We start from the raw sequence: 19,395 nt of genomic DNA on the forward strand, positions 1-19,395 counted from the left end.
TAAATCATGGCTGATTTACTATTCTTTTCTCTCAATTCTATCTCTTCTTGCTGTATCTTTGATTCCCTTCCTAATTCTGAACTTATCTACCTCCATCTTAAATATCTCCAATGACTTAGTCTCCACAGCCATCTGCGGCAACAAATTCCACAGATTCACCACCCTCTGGGTAAAGAAATCCCTTATCATCTCTGTTCTAAAGGGATATTTTTGTATTCTGAGGCTGTGCCCTCCGGTTCCAGACTCCCCCACCACAGGAAACATCCTCTCCACATCCACTCCATTTATTGTTCAATAGGTTTCAAAGAGATTCCCCCTCATCCTTCTAAACTCCAGATTCAGAGTCACCAAACTCTCATGTGATAACATTTTCAATTCAGGGATCATTCTAGTAAACCTCCTCTGGATCCTCTCTAATGTCACACATTCTTCCTTTGTTAAGGAGCACAAATCTGCTCACAATACTGAAAAAAAAGCCTCAATGTAACATCCCTGCTTTCATATTCCATTCTTTTCCAAATGAATGCCAGCATTGCATTTGCCTTCCTTACCACCGACTCTACCTGCAAGTCAACCATTTGGGAGTCTTGCACGCAGACTCCCACGTTCCTCTGCACCTCTGATTTCTGAACATTGCCCATTTAAAGAATAGTCCGCACCTTTATTCCTTCCACCAACGTGCATGATCATACACTTCTCCACACTATACTCCATCTGCCATTTCATTGCCCAAATGCCAAATGTCTCCAAGTCCTTCTGCCAACTCAGTGCTTCATTAACACTCCTTCTTGTAATCCTACTTGAAGGACAAATTGGGAAGCAGTCTGAGGTTACCAGAGGGAAGTAATTTTGAATATGTGATTACAGATACAATGATAATCAAAAAATTTATAACAAATATGTATATTAAACTGCAAGAAAAGGAGAATGAGGAAACCAATGGTAAAACTAAACAAAAATGGAAACAAGATTTAAACATAAAGATAAAGAAGGAAACATGGGAGAAGTTATGCTCTGGAACTATGAGAAATACAATAAACACGAGGTTACGTATGATACAATATAACTGGATACACAGGCTATACATTACACCTCAAAAGTTAAATAAATGGGACCCAACAGTATCTGACAGATGTTTTCATTGTAAAAAAGAAATGGGAACAACAATTCATGCAATCTGGACGTGTGAGAAAGTGAAAAAATTTTGGGAAGATCTAAACCAGATATTAAATAAAATCACAAAAAGCAATATACCAAAAAACCCAGAGATCTTCCTCCTAAATAACATAAAAAACAAAGAATTTGGACTTGATTTGGATGGTGCACAAAAAAGATTTGTTAGGATAGCCCTAGCTGTAGCAAAAAAATGTATTATGTCAGCCTGGAAATTAGAAGATAACTTGAGAATACAACAATGGTATATAGAAATGAATAAATGTATTCCATTAGAAAAAATAACATATAATTTAAGAAATAATATTGCAATATTTGAACAAATATGGGAGCCATACATGAAACACAATAGAGAAAACCTACCGGGGACATCTACCACCTAAAATGACAGAAGGAGAAGGAAATGAAAAGAATTGACTCAGTGGAACTTCTTGTTTATTTTTATTGAGTGACAACATTGTTTGACTGGTTTAATGTATCTTAGATTCTGTATTTTAAATGAATGGGAGGGGAGGTAGGGAGGGTGGGATGGGAAGAGGGGGGGGGAAGAAAATGACACTGTATATATTTGAAAAGGAAAATGTATGTATCTTGATCAATGTGGTTTATGGTGTGAAAAATAAAAATAAAAAAAAAACACTCCTTCTTGTCCACAAACTTGGCCACAAAGCCATTAATTCCCTTATCCACTTTCTTTCCCAATGGGAGGCTACCATTCAGACCCACTGGAGAGTTCCATCTTCAACGGAGGAATCCAGGACCAATGCAGAGAGGCCACACAATACATTCAGATGAGGGTCTGCACTGTATTGAACTATCAAGGGAATCACACTCTGCTGCAGGAGCTCAGTGGGTCGAACAACATCAGTGGGAGAAACAAAATAGTTGAAGTTATCCATTCTTTTTCTCATATTAATGCTGATCCACCCACCAAGTTCCCCCAGCAGACTGCTTTGCCCTTGAAACTGTTCACCACCCATTCACCTAGTGTCGAAGGGGGGCAAAAGAGGAGCAAACAAGGTCAGATGCCTTGATGATCTCCATGGCCGGACTAGGGAGCAGATCCCCTGATAGTCACCATGATCGGACCAGAGAGCAGACCCCCTCCATGGTCACCATGGCCAGATCAGGGAGCTGACCCCTCAATGGTCACCATGGCCAGACCAGGGTGCAGAGTGATGGGAAGGTTCATCCCACCATCCCAATGTAGAGGGCGCTTCTCAGCCTTATCCCACCATTACCAGAACAGACCAGCACCATGTGGAGAGGGTGCAGGGCAATGGAAAGCACCCACTTCAACAGGACTCTGAAGGTTTGATGGAAGTTCATCCAGCTGTAAATGGAACTGTGAATTTCCACAAATATTGTCTGAATTGCTGAGTGTTGCAGGATTTTAATTTGATTACCTTCTATGTGTAACATTGATCTGCCTGCAGGAACAAGCAGAAACAGACTGTTCACAATTCTAGCGAACAGTAGACACAACCCTGGAAGTAATCAACGTTCACAGGTAACTCAAGACTCCATTTGCAGAGTTGATGTCAACTGCCAACAACCTGTGGTTTGTTTGTAACTGCTCAGAAGTTGCCCGACTGGTTTGTTGCTCTGAATAACCTGATCATTTAACCTTCATACAGAGGCAAAAACTTGATCCTAACATCCACCCAGGAGGGTGCAGAGAAGCGTTAACAAAAGGTCTGCAGGAAGATTAACAGACTGCTTTCCCAGGGCTGACTGTAGGCACTTTCAGGTGGCCAATTGACCCACTTGTAAAGCCCCATATCTTGGCAAAATGCGGCTGTAGGAAAGCCAAGTGAATGTGCAGGAGGTGCCTGCAAGTCGAGTTTGGTAACCCTCCTCTGAGAGGGATAATTCCTGCGGCACATTGGCCTCCCCAACCTTCTGAATATAGCCACCTAAAAGCGGCTGCATTCGGATGACAGTCAGCTGGCCAGCGCCTGACAGCTCCTCTCCCAGTTCCCACACTGTCGGGTGGCAGTGGGGGAGAAGGGGGTCGGCGGGGGCCGGCTGAAACAATGCCGGTACCCGACTCAAGCACCTCCTCCTCCTGCTGGTGCTCCAGCCCCTGTACTCACCCTTCGGTGTTCCAGCCCCCATACTCACCCGCTGGCTGCTCCAGTCTCCTTCTCCCCCACCAGTGCTCCAGCCTCCTCCCCACCGGCCGCTCCAGCACTGTGAGTGGGGAGAGAGCGGGGCAGTGGGATCGGTGTGGGGATGTCCCCGCGCTGACAGCCAGCCATCCTGAATTGACAGCCCAAGGGACAGGAGCCGGAATGCGCTCAGATGCGCATCCCGGCGCAGCTGTCCTTTCAAGTGGCCAGCGCTGCGCTTTCAATGCTGACACCTGAACTGTAATTTAAAAGGCCGCTTCTGCTTCTTCAGGCGCATTCTTAGCAGAGAATGCACCTGAAAAAGCCTTGTGGAACCTTCAAAGGCGTGGGTTCAACTTCCTCAGGAGCACAAACTTTAAAATGCCCCCAGATGCGGGTCACGGGTGGGAGAGGATCCCACCCCCCCCAAGACGTCACAGGGTCTGTGAGGGGGGGACAGCGTTTGAGATAGAAAGTCAGGATGAGCCTTGCTTCCATCAAGCTGAGCACAAAGTCACCGAACCTCAAGATTCGGCGGGTGAGAGGTGGCAAAATACTGCAGGCTCAGAGAGAGAGAGAGAGAGAGGGAGAGAGAGAGAGAGAGAGAGATAACCAGGTCACAAGAAATGCACATGACAATGAACACATGATCATGTACACAGCAGATCAGGCAGCGCCTGCAGAGAGAGACACGATATTTCTGGGGAAATTGGATTTCACTCCACCTGACAAACCAAGTCTGCGCAGCAGAGGAGCAAGGCACGGGCAGAAGTACCTCACTACAACAGGATGGGTGAGGGGGGATGACAGTTGGGGTACGGCAGAGTTGGAGGTGACAGGTTGAGGGGGTACAGGCAGGGTGAGGGGGTGACAATCGAGGTACAGCAGGGTGGGGGGGTGAATGTTAGGGTAGAGCAGGGTGAGGGGGAAGTGACACGGGGTATGGCAAGGTGAGGGGGGATGACAGTCGGAGTAAGGCAAGGTGGGGGGACTGTTAGGGTATGGCAGTATTAGGGGATGAAATCTTGGAGCAAACAGGGTTGGGAGTGTGTAACTATCAGGATACAACAGAATGGGGGGGACTGTTGGGGTACGGCAAGGTTGAATGAATGTTGGGGTATGGCAGTGTTGGGGATAAAATCTAGGAGTATAAACAGGGTTGTGAGTATGTGACTATCGGGGTATGACTGGGTGGGGGGGATTTAAGGTATGACAAGGTGTGGGCATGACATAGGGTAAGGCAGGGTACGGAGGTGAGTCGGGTATGACAGGGTGGGGGGGATTGTCGGGGTATGGCAGGGTGAGGGGGTGAGTCAGGGTACGACAGGGTGAGGGGGTGACAATTATGGTATGACAGGGTGGGGGACAGGGTACAGCAGGATGGGGGCATGACACAGGATAAGGCAGGGTGAGAGGGTGACAATTGGGGTATGACAGGGTGGAGAGACTTGGGGTATGGCAAAGTTGAATGAATGTTGGGGTATGGCAGTGATGGGGGTGAAATATTGGGGTACAACAGGGTTGGGAGTATGTGACTATTGGGGTATGACAGGGTTGGGGGACTGTTGGGGTATGGCAGGGTGGGGGCATGACTCTGAGGGTAAGGCAGCATGAGGGAGGTGATAGGCGGGGTATGGCAGAGTGGGGTGTTGACTGGTGGAATGGTATGAGATTGATCATTGGACAGGAAGCAGTGGGAATTTATGGGAGCTGAAGGCTTCTTTCCACTAGGCTTGACTCTTTATCCGGTCAGCAGAGGGAATTCTATGAGGCAATGCCTGTTCTCCACACATATCTATGATCGGATGGCCTGTTCCCCACGCACATCTACAACGGGATGGCCTGTTCCCCATGAACATGCTGACAATGTTAAACGATCTGGTCTGGTCAATGGGAAAGAGGATGTGAAGTAGCTACTAGGGATGCGAACTGAATGAGGGTGTGGGCAAGGTTCCAGCTGATGGAAGATGTGGTCATGCAAATGGAAGATGAAGAAAGCAGTGTCATGAAAATGGGGAAGTCTGTGAGGTATGATGATCAAAATATCCTGTGTATACTTGTACACCAACGTGCAGCTGATGTGGGAGTTAAGTAAGAGATGAGTAGAACAATAAAAATGTCTTACTGCATTTAAGCCAGACTTTGATGTGATGATTCCCCAGACTGTGGGGAGGAGGTGTGCCACATGAGGAGAATAAGCAGGACTGAACTTTCTAATAGATTCATGTATGTGGGGAGATTTGAAGGAAACAGTCACATTTCCGAAAGCTCAATAGGCTGGATGCAGGGAGGGCAACTCCACCTGGCTGAGGGCTCTGGGACAGAGGGCTGGCCATTCAGGACTGAAATGAGATGATGGCTCTTCAGTCAGAAGGTGAGGAATCATTAGAATTCTTTGTGCTGGAGCATCGAGAAGTCCAGTCATTGTTAAATCAAACCAGAGATTTCTGGACATTAAAGGAAGCAAAGAACATGGGCCAGTGTAGGACACTGACAGTGGTAGAAGGTTGCTTGTGACTGGATGCCTGTGATGAACAGTGTTCCAGAGATCAGTGGTTTGCAATATACACAATTGATTTGGATGTTACAGGCACATTTAGAAAAGCTATGGATGACATAAAAATTGGTGGAGATGTTGACAACGTGGGGTATAGTGTTAAGCCAGAGTGATACCTTTGTTGGTAAAATGGCCTGAAATTGCAATTGTAATTTAATCCTGATAATAGAGTTGCTTTTTGGATCCAGACATGAGGCTAGACCATGTAGGATTAATGTAGGGTCCCGGGGAGAATCGAGGAACAAATCCAAATATCCTTGAAGTTGGCAGCACAAGTGTATGGGATACTGGTCTTCACTGGTCAGGGTACTGAATGCACAAATAGAACAGGGTTGCTCCAACTATGCAAAACCTGGACACTGCCACCAAAGTATTGGCTGCTTTAACCTTTAGTTTTCTCTATCCCCCTCATTCTTAGCAACGTATTTGTATCTCTGACTGGCCTGTTCTGATCAAAGGGCTTTCACATGACTTACTTCCTCCTCACTGGTACCATTACCTCTGGCATTCCCAACATCTTCAGCAACCTGTGTGGTGATTGTCAACTGGTGGACAGCTCTGCCCCCTGGTGGATTCCTGTCAGCCACACAAGAATTCCTGATGTTGGCCGTTCCTGCTGGAACCTGGAAAAAGGGTTTGGTTTTTCTGGGCTGCTCTGCCATTCATAGGTATCCTAGTGAATTCTCCCTCACCCTTCACTGCCTTTGGCATCTGTTTCAATATATTCAGTAATATTCAGTAATACCAGCCCCATGGATGGGAGTGAACACGTTCCTCAATAAGGAAAGACCTCCATTCCAACAAAGCTAGCCCCATTTGCCTGCATTCATTCCCACATGCCTTCATATCTTTCTATTCCATGTACATGTCAAAATGTCTTTTGAACATTATGGTTGTTCCTGCCTCTTTCACTTCCTCCGGCATATCGTTCCACACACCCATTGCCCTGAGTGAAGAAGAAATCCCTCTTAAATATTTCCCCTCTCATCTGGAATCAAGGACCCCTTGTTTTAAACTGCCCTACCTTGGGAAAAAGTCATTTATTGTCAATTGATTGCACAAGTACAGCCCAACAAAACAGTATTCACCGGTCTTCGATGCAAAGTATGCAGAGACAAAACCTATCACACATACAGGCAATGCATATGCAGGACAAGTATTCACATAGACAAATAAATATTGTTTTGAAAATATGAGAGTCTCAGATGGTTAATGTGAGCAATTCCTTTGGTCGTTCAGCATTCTCACTGCCTGTTCCTCCATGATTTTGCACACCCTGGTAGATTGCACCAAGTGGGTTGGGAGTGAGGGAGAGTGGAAAATTGCAAGATCTACCTCCAAGAGACAAGTTTGCAGATCAAACTACAGGACAGTGAAACCTCATTAGAACGCTATTCGTTAATCCACGGAATCACTTATAGTGCGGGTGTCTGTGGACCCCAAACATTGATTTTAGGAGGCCAGGCTAACAGTGGTTAACAGCCACAAACTCAAAAACGGGCTCATATACAAGATGGAGTTTAAAGGTTTTTTTTAATAGGGTTTGAGTCACAGTTTTCTGTTTTCCTGCTTCCTGCATCATGGCATATATGCATCTGTTCTGTGACTTGGCTGTAACGCGGTATGAAATCTTGGACCCCAACTACCGCGTTCTAACGAGGCTTTACTGTCGTTGGCCTCATCAACAACAATCAGTTGTGCCACATCACGAGATTTTCACTTCTTTTCTGCAGTGCGACGCATCATTGTTGCTGATGAGGCCGACGACTGCTGTGTCATCTACAAACTTGATGACATTGTTGGAGCTGGATCTGTCGTTGCATTTGTGGGTCAGGAGTGTGTGCAGGAGCGGGCTGAGCACACAGCCACAGCCCTGAGATGTGCCAGTGCTCAGAGTGACAGTCTTGATGTTCTGCTACCAACTCTGACAGACTGGTCTTTCCATAAGGAAGTCAGAATCCAGTTACAGAGAAGGGTATTGAGTCCCAAAAAGGACAGCTTCTCCACCAGCCTCTGGGGAATGATTGTATTAAAATACTATGATGACTTACCATATCTATGATTTTATAAACCTCTACAGAGTCCCTCTCAGCATCCAACCTCCAGGAAGAAAAATCCAGCAAAATTCTCATGTATCTTTTCTGTAGCCTATCCATCTTACTGATGTCAATCCCATAGCTGAGCATTTGCAACTCATCCCAGTTCTAAATCTTGAACACAGTTGCCTGACACTCATGACAGGGGAGTCATCCAGTCCTTTGAACCCTAATCAGAATTCTGTAATTTCACTGTGATCAGACATCTTGGGACTGTTACTGAGAGGAGTGTGGGACTTGAGAGAACTGGGAGTATCAAGAACTAGCTTGAGGTGAGCGCCTTTAAAAAGCAAGTGGAGGACAAGTTAAGGGTTAAACAGAATGGTGATTAGTGGGAGGAATAATTAAGATAAGGGGCAGTGACAAATAAAAAAGGGGGTAGCTAAAGAGGAGCGGTCCTTTGTGTGAGTGGCTCAGGGTAGGAGTGGGACTTAGAGGCTTTGGCAAGCAGAGGCTAAAGACGAGCTTGATTCAAGTAAGGCAAGATCTTTGAAGTTAAATTAGGAATAGTTAATGGAGACAGCAGCTAGGGCAGTGGAATGCTCTCATTGCAGGATGTAGGAAATCTGGGACTGCACAATTGTCCCTGGTGACTACACCTGCAAGAGATGCATCCAGCTGCAGCTCCTGGGAGACTGAGTTAGGGAACTGATGCTGGATGAACTCCAGATCATTCAAGAGGCAGAGGCAGTGATAGTGAGGAGCTTCAAGGAGACAGTCTCCCCTAAAAGTCAGGAGACAGGTAACTGGGTGACTGTTAGGTGAGAGAAGGGGAATAAGTAGTCAAGGCAGGACACCCTGTGGCCATTCCCTTCAACAAGTATACTGTTTTGGATACAGTTGGGAGGTACGATCTACTAGGGACAAGCCGTGGTGGTCACGTCTCGGGCGCAGAAGATGACCCCTCAGCTCAGAAGGGAAGGGGAAGAAGAGGAGAGCGATAGTAATTGGGGACTTGGTTAGGAGAGCAGATAGGTTTGGTGAACAAGATTGAGGCTCTCAAATGGTATGGTGCCTCCCAGTACCAGGGTCAGGGATGTCTCTGATCAAGTTCATAGCATTCTGGAGGGAGGAGAATGAGCAGCCAGATGTTGTGGTCCACGTGGGGACCAATGCCATAGACAGGAGTAGGGACAAGGTCCTGAAGAGGGAATATAGGGAGTTAGGAAAGTTAAAAGGCAGGACCTCAAGGCTGGTAACCTCAGGATTGCTGCCTGTGCCATGTGACAGAGAGGATAGGAATGGGAAGGTGTGACAGATGAATGCTGTCATGATAATGAATAAGTATGAGATGTACTGGAAGTCACGTGGTATGAGAGAGAGATAAGAACACAAGCAGGAGAACAAAGGAAATGGGAGAATAAAGCCACTGAGAAGTTTACCTGATAAAACTTGTGTTTAATGTTTTATTAACTTCACATTTTGGGCCACAAATGTGACATTGGCGACGAGGATGGGATAAGCTTGAAGAAAATTAAAGACTAAACAAGATTACAGAGGATTACGGACAACTTCAAGGTGATAAGAATTTTCTCTGTGACTCAGTACTTTTGGGGCTGGAATATTTCCTCATGGCTGGGGCAGACGGTGACTTTCTAACACATAGTGGAATTGCTCATTTTGACCCAACGGGTGATGCAAGCACTGTAAGTGTGAAGTGGAAGGCATGGCTGGAAGAATTTGAATCCTACGCCAACAGTCGTGGCCTATTTCTAGATACCGGTACAGTTGAACAAAAAGCGCAGAGAAGGGCGTTACTTCGTTTCACTGCTGGACCTGCAGTTCGGGAAACATTTAAAACACTTTTGAATACTGGAAGAAAGGATGAGTACCGGAAAGCGGTAGATGCATTAAATGCACACTATGTAGTGACACCGAATGCTACATTTCAACGCCATTTGTTTCGGAGAACGAGACAAGAAGATGGCCAGACAATTGCTCAGTACATGACGAGACTACGCCAGCTAGCTGTTGGATGCAATTACATGCCAGCTGATTTGGACAACCAATTATTGGATCAAGTCGTACAGCACTGCAGATCAGATAAACTCAGAAGACGTCTACTGGAAAGAGGGAGTGAGTTGGAACTCACCGATGCTTTAACCATTGCTGCTGCATTAGAGGCTGTTGAAGGGGAATTTCATACCATGACCCTGAAAGGCAACTCAAGCCAGCAAATTAAGAGGCTCTCACATCGCCATAACCAGCCAAGATATACGTCAACACAGGACGTGGAGTGTTATCGATGTGGAAACCGAGGTCACTTTGGAAAAGACCCATATTGCCCGGCCAAAGGCAAAGTTTGCAGAAAGTGTGGAGGTAAGGACCATTTTGCAAAGAAGTGCAAAAGCAAGTCCAATGCAGACCAGAAGAGGAAGAGTACAACTTCCAAAGGCAAAGCCTGGGGGAAAGGAAAGTATCCTGGAAAGAAAGATACCATTCGCCAGATAGACAGTGACGATGATGATACCCAGGAGGAACAGAGTTGTTACCAACTTACGTTGAATGAAGTACATCATGAGAAGGTCCCAGTGATCATTGGTGGAGTGACAGTTCAGGTCATTGTAGACTCAGGCAGTGACAGTAATGTGATTGATCGACATTTATGGGAGAAGTTGAAAAGGAAAAAGATCATCTGTACCTCAAAGAAGTGTTCCAAGAAACTGTATCCATACACAGCAACCAAGCCATTGCAGACCATTGGATGTTTTACTGCAACTGTTGAAGCTGGAGATAAGTACACCGAAGCAGAGTTTATGGTCATAGAAGAGAAGGGAGAACCATTGCTGAGTAGAAGCACAGCGCAAGACCTGGCAATACTTCATATTGGAGCTTGTGACAATTCAATTCAGTCATACGAGGATATGAAGCAAGAATTCCCCGCAGTCTTCCAAGGAGTAGGAAAGCTGAAAGGTCGACAATTGAAGCTAGCGGTAGATGAAACGGTCAAACCCAAGGCACAACCAATGCGCCGAACTCCGTTTGGACTTCGTGGGAAAGTCAAAGCCAAAATTAAAGAATTGATCGAACAAGACATTATTGAACCGGTGGAACATTCGACACAATGGGTCAGTCCCGTAGTGATTGTGCCCAAACCAAAGGGTGACATAAGACTATGTGTTGACATGAGAATGGCCAATGAAGCTATAATTAGAGAACGACACCCTATACCAACAGTGGAGGAAATACTTCAAGAACTAACTACCAGCAAGGTATTCTCAAAAATTGATCTGAAATGGGGCTATCATCAATTAGAGCTGGATCCAGGTTCCCGAGATGTGACAACATTTGTGACTCACAGTGGATTGTATCGTTACAAGAGACTATCATTTGGAATTAATGCAGCTTCGGAGATCTACCAGTATGAAATCCATCGAGTGATTCAAGGTATTCCTGGAGTTGCCAACATTTCTGACGACATCATAGTCCATGCACCAACGAAGGAAGAGCATGACAAACGGTTGAGACGTGTACTATCTAGACTACAGGAGGCAGGCCTTACCGTGAATGGAAACAAGTGCCAGTTCGGTGTGTCAGAAATGGACTTCATGGGACACAGACTTACACGGGAAGGACTAAACCCTGCAGGTGAAAGCTATTGCAGAGGCACATGCACCTCAGAACGCAACAGAGGTGAGGAGTTTCCTGGGATTGGTTAATTTTTGTGGAAAGTTTATTCCTAATTTTGCTACAGTGGCAGAACCACTAAGGAAACTAACCAGGAAAGGTGTACCATTTCATTTTGGATCTGAGCAGAAGAAAGCATTCACAGCGCTGAAGCAAAGCCTGACAGATGCAAAAACTCTTGGATATTACGATCCGGCGGCATCAACCAAAGTCATAGCGGATGCCAGCCCGGTTGGTTTAGGAGCCGTGTTGGTCCAGATGCATGATGGAGGACCAAGAATCATTGCCTATGCCAGCAGATCGTTATCAGATGTGGAAAGAAGATACTCTCAGACAGAGAAAGAAGCACTCGGACTTGTATGGGCCTGTGAGAGGTTCCATGCATATTTATACGGCATTGAATTTGAACTCATCACAGATCATAAGCCATTAGAGGTGATCTATGCACCTAGATCCAAACCATGTGCCAGAATAGAGAGATGGGTACTCAGACTACTACCCTACAAATATAAAGTAATCCACATTGCAGGGAAAGCAAACATTGCAGATCCGCTGTCCAGATTGGTGAAGGATGGTGGTCCACAATCCAAGTCAGAATTGGGAACAGAAACAGAGAGCTTTGTACGCTTCGTAGCTATTCAGGCGACACCGAAAGCTGTGACTACGAAGGAAGTCGAGAGAGAATCCGAACGTGATCCAGAACTCAGGGAAGTAAGAGAATGCATACAGAGTGGACAATGGGACAAGTGTACTCACAAGGCTTACATTCCCATTAGAGACGAACTTTGTTGCATCGGACAGTGTGTATTAAGAGGTTGCAGATTGGTGATTCCGCAAAGATTGAGACCGAAGATCGTATCCTTAGCGCATGAAGGACACCTAGGTATTGTTGGTACCAAGCAAAACCTCAGGACCAAGGTATAGTGGCCAGGTTGTGATAAAGACGCAGAGAAATTTGTCAAAACTTGTCACGGATGTCAAATCACAAGAAGGAGTAATCCGCCAGAACCGATCCGGAGTACGCAACTTCCTACAGGACCATGGATCGACGTAGCTGTTGATTTTCTTGGACCTTTACCGACGGGTGAATCAATTATGGTAGTGATAGATTACTACAGCAGATACTATGAGTACGTGGTGTTGAAGTCCACAACCACTGAAAAAACAATACAAGCATTAGCAGAGATATTCGCAAGATATGGATTACCTGTTACATTATACTCTGACAATGGTCCACAATTCATTTCAGAGACATTTGCGGAATACATGAGGACCACAGGTATCCACTATCATAAAGTAACTCCGAAATGGCCGCAAGCCAACGGAGAAGTAGAGAGACAAAATCAGTCCATTGAAAAACGATTGAGGATTGCACACGCAGAAGGACAAAATTGGCGAGAAGCATTGCTATCTTATGTGGCTGTCTATCGAACAACGCCTCATGCAACCACTGGAAAAAGTCCTGCAGAAGCATTTTTTGGGAGAAAAATCCGCACAAAAATGCCAGAAATAAAGGAAATCAGAGACGACCAGGAGATGAGGGACCACGATGCTGAAAAGAAAGGTGCAGCAAAGCTGTACACAGATTCGAAACGTGGAGCCAAGTACTCAGACATCATGCCAGCAGATAATGTTCTAGTGAGGCATGAAACTGGTGGTAAGCTAGACACACCTTATTACCATCAACCCTATACTGTCGTATCCAGAAGTGGCAGTATGGTGACAGTCAAGTCTCCGACTGGAGTCCTATATAAGAGAAATGTATCAAGTGTAAAAAGGTACCAGTCCAGAGATACATCGAGCGAAGAGGTTGAAAGGCCAATACGAGATGCTGAAACTGAGAGACCTGATGATGTTCCAGAGGCAGTTACCAGCACTCCTGATGAAGTGACTAGAGCGCCAGAAACACCCGAAGCCGTGGCGAGCAGTATTTCCGACGCTGAGAGTGAACAACCGAGAAGCGACGACAATATCGCAGGCAGGCCGAAATGAAACCGGAAAGTGCCCAAACGATACGAAGACTTTGTGCCATAGTTTTAATAAGAACTTTGGGACAGTATTTAATCTTATATCATAAAGTGCATGTATGAGTGCTGTAGGAAGTAAATTTTATGTAGTTGAGTTATAGTATTACCATTAGTTACGATGTTTGTATGTTTCCGAGGGATATCGGTAAGTGAAGGTAAAGTTTATTTCTGATTAAAGGAGGGATGTCATGATAATGAATATGTATGAGATGTACCGGAAGTCACGTGGTATGAGAGAGAGATAAGAACACAAGCAGGAGAACAAAGGAAATGGGAGAATAAAGCCACTGAGAAGTTTACCTGATAAAACTTGTGTTTAATGTTTTATTAACTTCACATTTCGGGCCACAAATGTGACAAATGCGTGGCTAAAAAATTGGTGTAAGGGGTAGGAGTTCAGATTTCTGGATCATTAGGATCTCTTCTGGTGAGGGTCTGACCTGTACAAAAAGGACAGGCTGCACCTGAACTGGAAAGGGACCAATATCCTGGCAGCCAGGTTTGCTAGAGCTGTTGGGGAGGGTTTAAACTAGTTTGGCGTGGTGGGGGGAAGGTGTGTGGTGAGAATCAGAATGGAGTGCAGAAATTAGGGGAGGTCAGAAGTATGATGCTATGTGTTCTGAGTTTGTGAGGAAGAACAGGCAAGGGACAAAACATAAATGTAGCCAGTTAGAGGGGGCTGAAATGTGTCTATTTCAACACTAGGAGTATTAGAACTATGATGTGGCCATTACAGAAACGTGGCTGGAGGAAGGGCAGGATTGGCTGATGCAGGTACCAGTGTTTAGGTGATTTAAAAGGGATAGGATGGGAGGTAAGGGGGAGGGGTTAATAGCATTACTGGTCAGGGATAGTATCATGGCTATAGAAAGGGAGGACACTGCAGAGGGATGGTCCAATGAGTCAGTATGAGTGGAAGTCAGAAATAGGAAGGGAGCTATCACTGTGCTGGGAGTAGTCTATAAACCCCAAATAGCCCTCAGGACACAGAGGAACAGAGGAACAGATAAACAGGCAGAATTTGGAATGGTGCAAGAAATACAGGGTTTTAGTTATGGGTGATTTCAACTTCCCTAATATTGACTGGCATCTCCTGACTGCAAGAGGCTGAATAAGGGGCTGAATTTGTCAGATGTGTTCAAGGAGGATTCCCGACACAGTATGGTGGACCGGCCGACGAGAAGAGAGGCCATAGTGGATCTGTTTCTGGCTAATGAACTTGGTCAGGTGTAGGACCTCTCGGTGGGGGAGCATTTTGGTAAGAGTGACCACAATTCCCTTAGCTTCAGCAGAGCTATAGAAAAAAATAAAAACAGACAAAATGGGAAGCGTTTAACTGGGGAAGGGCTAATTATGAAGGGATGAGGGAGGAACGAGCAAGAGGAAATTGGAAACAGATGTTCAAGGGTGAAAGCACAGAAGTAATGTGGAGGAAGTTTAGGGACTTGTGCTGGGTTTTTTTTATTTTAATTTTTTAATTTTTTATTTTTCACACCATAAACCACATTGACCATGATACATACATTTTCCTTTTCAAATATATACAGTGTCATTTTCTCCCCCCTTCCTCCTCCCATCCCACCATTCCTACCTCCCCCCCCATCCATTTAAAGTACAAAATCTAAGATACATTAAACCAGTCAAACAATGTTGTCATTCAATAAAAATAAACAAGAAATTCCACTGAGTCAATTCTTTTCATTTCCTTCTCCTTTCGTTAATTTAGGTGGTGAATGTCCCCGGTAGGTTTTCTCTACTGTGTTTCATGTATGGCTCCCATATTTGTTCAAATATTTCAATATTATTTCTTAAACTATATGTTATTTTTTCTAATGGAATACATTTATTCATTTCTATATACCATTGTTGTATTTTCAAATTATCTTCCAATTTCCAGGTTGACATAATACATTTTTTTGCTACGGCTAGAGCTATCTTAACAAATCTTTTTTGTGCCCCATCCAAATCAATTCCAAATTCTTTTTTTTTTATGTTACTTAGGAGGAAGATCTCTGGGTTTTTTGGTATGTTTTCTGTAATTTTATTTAATATCTGGTTTAGATCTTCCCAAAATTTTTCTACTTTCTCACAAGTCCAGATTGCATGAATTGTTGTTCCCATTTCTTTTTTACAACAAAAACATCTGTCAGATACTGTTGGGTCCCATTTATTTAACTTTTGAGATGTAATGTATAGCCTGTGTATCCAGTTATATTGTATCATACGTATTTATTGTATTTCTCATCGTTCCAGAACATAATTTCTCCCATGTTTCCTTTTTTATCTTTATATTTAAATCTTGTTCCCATTTTTGTATAGTTTTACCATTTGTTTGCTCATTCTCCTTTTCTTGCAGTTTAATATACATATTTGTTATAAATCTTTTGATTATCATTGTATCTGTAATCAAATATTCAAAGTTACTTCCCTCTGGTAACCTCAGACTGCTTCCTAATTTGTCCTTCAAGTAGGATCTCAATTGGTAATATGCCAGCACTGTATCTTGAGTTATATTGTATTTATCTTTCATTTGTTCAAAGGATAATAATCTATTTCCTGAAAAACAATTTTCTATTCTTTTGATCCCTTTTTTCTCCCATTCTCTAAAGGAAAGGTTATCTATTGTAAAAGGGATTAGCTGATTTTGCGTCATTATTAGTTTTGGTAATTGGTAATTTGTTTTATTCCTTTCTACATGAATCTTCTTCCAAATATTGAGCAGATGATGTAATACTGGAGAACTCCTACATTGTACCAATTTTTCACCCCATTTATATAATATGTGTTCAGGTATCTTTTCCCCTATTTTATCTAATTCTAATCTAGTCCAATCTGCCTTTTCCCTTGTTTGGTAAAAATCTGATAGGTATCTTAATTGTGCGGCTCTATAATAATTTTTAAAGTTTGTCAGTTGTAAGCCTCCTTGTTTATACCATTCTGTTAATTAATCTAGTGCTATCCTCGGTTTCCCCCCTTTCCATAAAAATTTCCTTATTATTTTCTTTAACTCCTTGAAGAATTTCTCTGTCAAGTGTATTGGCAATGCCTGAAATAGGTATAGTATCCTTGAGAAAATGTTCATTTTAATACAGTTTATCCTTCCTATTAGTGTTAATGGTAAATCTTTCGAATGCTCTAAATCGCCCTGTAATTTTTTCATTAGTGGATAATAATTGAGTTTATATAGATGGCCGAGATTTTTATTTATTTGTAAACCTAGGTATCTTATTGCTTGCATTTGCCATCTGAATGGTGATTCCTTCTTAAATTTTGAGAAATCCACATTATTCATTGGCATTGCTTCACTTTTATTTACGTTAATCTTGTAACCCGACACTTCTCCATATTCCTTCAATTTCTTATATAATTCTTTTATTGATAGTTCTGGTTCTGTTAAGTATACTATAACATCATCCACAAATAAACTGATTTTATATTCCTTGCCTTTTATTTTTATCCCTTTTATATTATTTTCTGTTCTTATCAATTCTGCTAGCGGTTCTATAACTAACGCGAACAATAAGGGAGATAGCGGGCATCCCTGCCTTGTTGATCTGCTTAAGTTAAATTGCTTTGATATATATCCATTTACTGTCACTTTCGCCAATGGCCCCTTATATAATGCTTTAATCCAATTAATATACTTCTCTGGTAAACTGAATTTTTGCAATACTTTGAATAAATAATTCCATTCTACTCTGTCAAATGCCTTCTCTGCGTCTAAAGCAACTGCTACTGTTGGAGCTTTACTCCCTTCTACTGCATGAATTAAGTTAATAAATTTACAAATATTGTCTGTTGTGTGTCTTTTTTTAATAAATCCAGTTTGGTCTAGATTTACCATTTTAGGTACATAATCTGCTAATCTGTTTGCTAATAGTTTAGCTATTATCTTATAATCTGTGTTAAGTAATGATAGTGGTCTATATGACGCTGGTGCGAGTGGATCTTTCCCTTGTTTTATAATTACTGTAATTATTGCTGTTTTTCATGAATCTAGTAAGCTTTGTGTTTTGTCAATCTGGATGATTACATCCAGGAGGGGAGGAATTTATAAATCTTTAAATGTTTTATAGAATTCTATTGGGAATCCATCCTCTCCTGGTGTTTTATTATTTGGTAATTTTTTTATTATCTCTTGTATTTCTACTATTTCAAATGGTTCTGTTCATTTATTTTGTTCCTCTATTTGTAATTTTGGTAGTTCAGTTTTAGTTAAAAATTCATCTATTTTGCCTTCTTTCCCTTCGTTTTCAGTTTGGTATAATTGTTCATAGAATTCTCTAAAGTTTTCATTGATCTCCGTTGGATTATATGTGATTTGTTTGTCTTTTTTCCTTGATGCCAATACCATTTTCTTAGCTTATTCTGTCTTAAGCTGCCATGCTAGAATTTTGTGCGTTTTTTCTCCTAGTTCATAATATTTCTGTTTTGTCTTCATTATGTTCTTCTCCACCTTATATGTTTGTAGTGTTTCATATTTTATTTTTTTATTTGCCAATTCTCTTCTTTTAGTTGTGTCTTCCTTCATTGCTAATTGTTTTTCTATATTTGCTATTTCCCTTTCCAACTGCTCTGTTTCCTGATTGTAGTCCTTCTTCATCTTAGTTACATAACTTATTATTTGCCGTCTGATGAACGCTTTCATTGCGTCCCATAGTATAAACTTATCTTTCACTGATTCCGTATTTATTTCAAAGTACATTTTAATTTGTCGTTCAATGAATTCTCTAAAATCCTGCCTTTTAAGTAGCATGGAGTTTAATCTCCATCTATACATTCTTGGTGGGATGTCCTCTAACTCTATTGTCAATAACAGGGGTGAGTGGTCTGATAATAGTCTAGCTTTATATTCCGTTTTCCTAACTCTCTCTTGCATGCGAGCTGATAACAGGAATAGGTCTATTCTTGAGTATGTTTTATGTCTACTCGAATAATATGAATATTCCTTTTTCTTTGGGTGTTGTTTCCTCCATGTATCCAAAAGTTGCATTTCTTGCATTGATTCAATTATAAATTTGGTTACTTTGTTCTTTCTGTTAATTTTTTTCCCAGTTTTGTCCATATTTGAATCCAAATTAAGGTTGAAATCCCCTCCTATTAATATGTTCCCTTGCGTATCTGCTATCTTCAAAAAAATATCTTGCATAAACTTTTGATCTTCTTCGTTAGGTGAATATACATTGAGTAAATTCCAAAACTCCGAATATATCTGACATTTTATCATAACATATCTCCCTGCTGGATCTATTATTTCCTCTTCTATTTTAATTCGTACATTTTTACTGATTAATATAGCTACTCCTCTTGCTTTTGAATTATACGACGCTGCTGTTACATGTCCTACCCAATCTCTCTTTAATTTCTTGTGCTCCAATTTAGTTAAATGTGTTTCTTGCACAAATGCTATATCCATTTTTTCTTTTTTCAGTAAATTTAGCAGTTTCTTCCTTTTGATTTGGTTATGTATTCCGTTAATATTTAAAGTCATATAGTTCAGCGTAGCCATTTCATACTTTGTTTATCTTCCCTTTCTGTTTCTCCATCATCACCTTTCCTTCTTATCCATTTCTGCTTTCTTGTTTTGAACACTTTATAAGACAACATTTCTAAAACATCAAACATTTTCCTTATTCTCCTATTTAAAACTTCTTTAACCCCATTCTCCCCTTCCCCTCCTGAGTTGCCCTTTATCCCTTGTCGGGAAACCACATCTCCCCTCTCCATTTGGATTTGCGAATTCACTCGCAAACGTCAACTGATTTTGCAGTGACCGTAACTCCTCCCCACTCAGCCCCCCCCCG

At 42.5% G+C, this 19,395-nt stretch overlaps 1 protein-coding gene across 2 annotated transcripts in view; it reads left to right on the plus strand.

Moving 5' to 3' along the window:
* Nucleotides 1-19,395, plus strand: part of LOC138737478 (ninein-like) — a 38,068-nt gene that overhangs the window by 2,740 nt on the left and 15,933 nt on the right. Inside the window, exon 3 of one of the 2 annotated variants that reach the window (XR_011340952.1) lies at nt 2,610-2,806. The exons of the other annotated variant lie outside the window; for it this stretch is intronic. The gene's annotated coding sequence lies outside the window, so the exon portion shown is untranslated. Of the gene's footprint in view, nt 1-2,609; nt 2,807-19,395 lie in introns of those variants that run through there. 2 annotated transcript variants of the gene reach the window in all.

This window comes from Narcine bancroftii, chromosome 6, assembly GCF_036971445.1.
Source record: "Narcine bancroftii isolate sNarBan1 chromosome 6, sNarBan1.hap1, whole genome shotgun sequence".
Taxonomy (NCBI): domain Eukaryota; kingdom Metazoa; phylum Chordata; class Chondrichthyes; order Torpediniformes; family Narcinidae; genus Narcine; species Narcine bancroftii.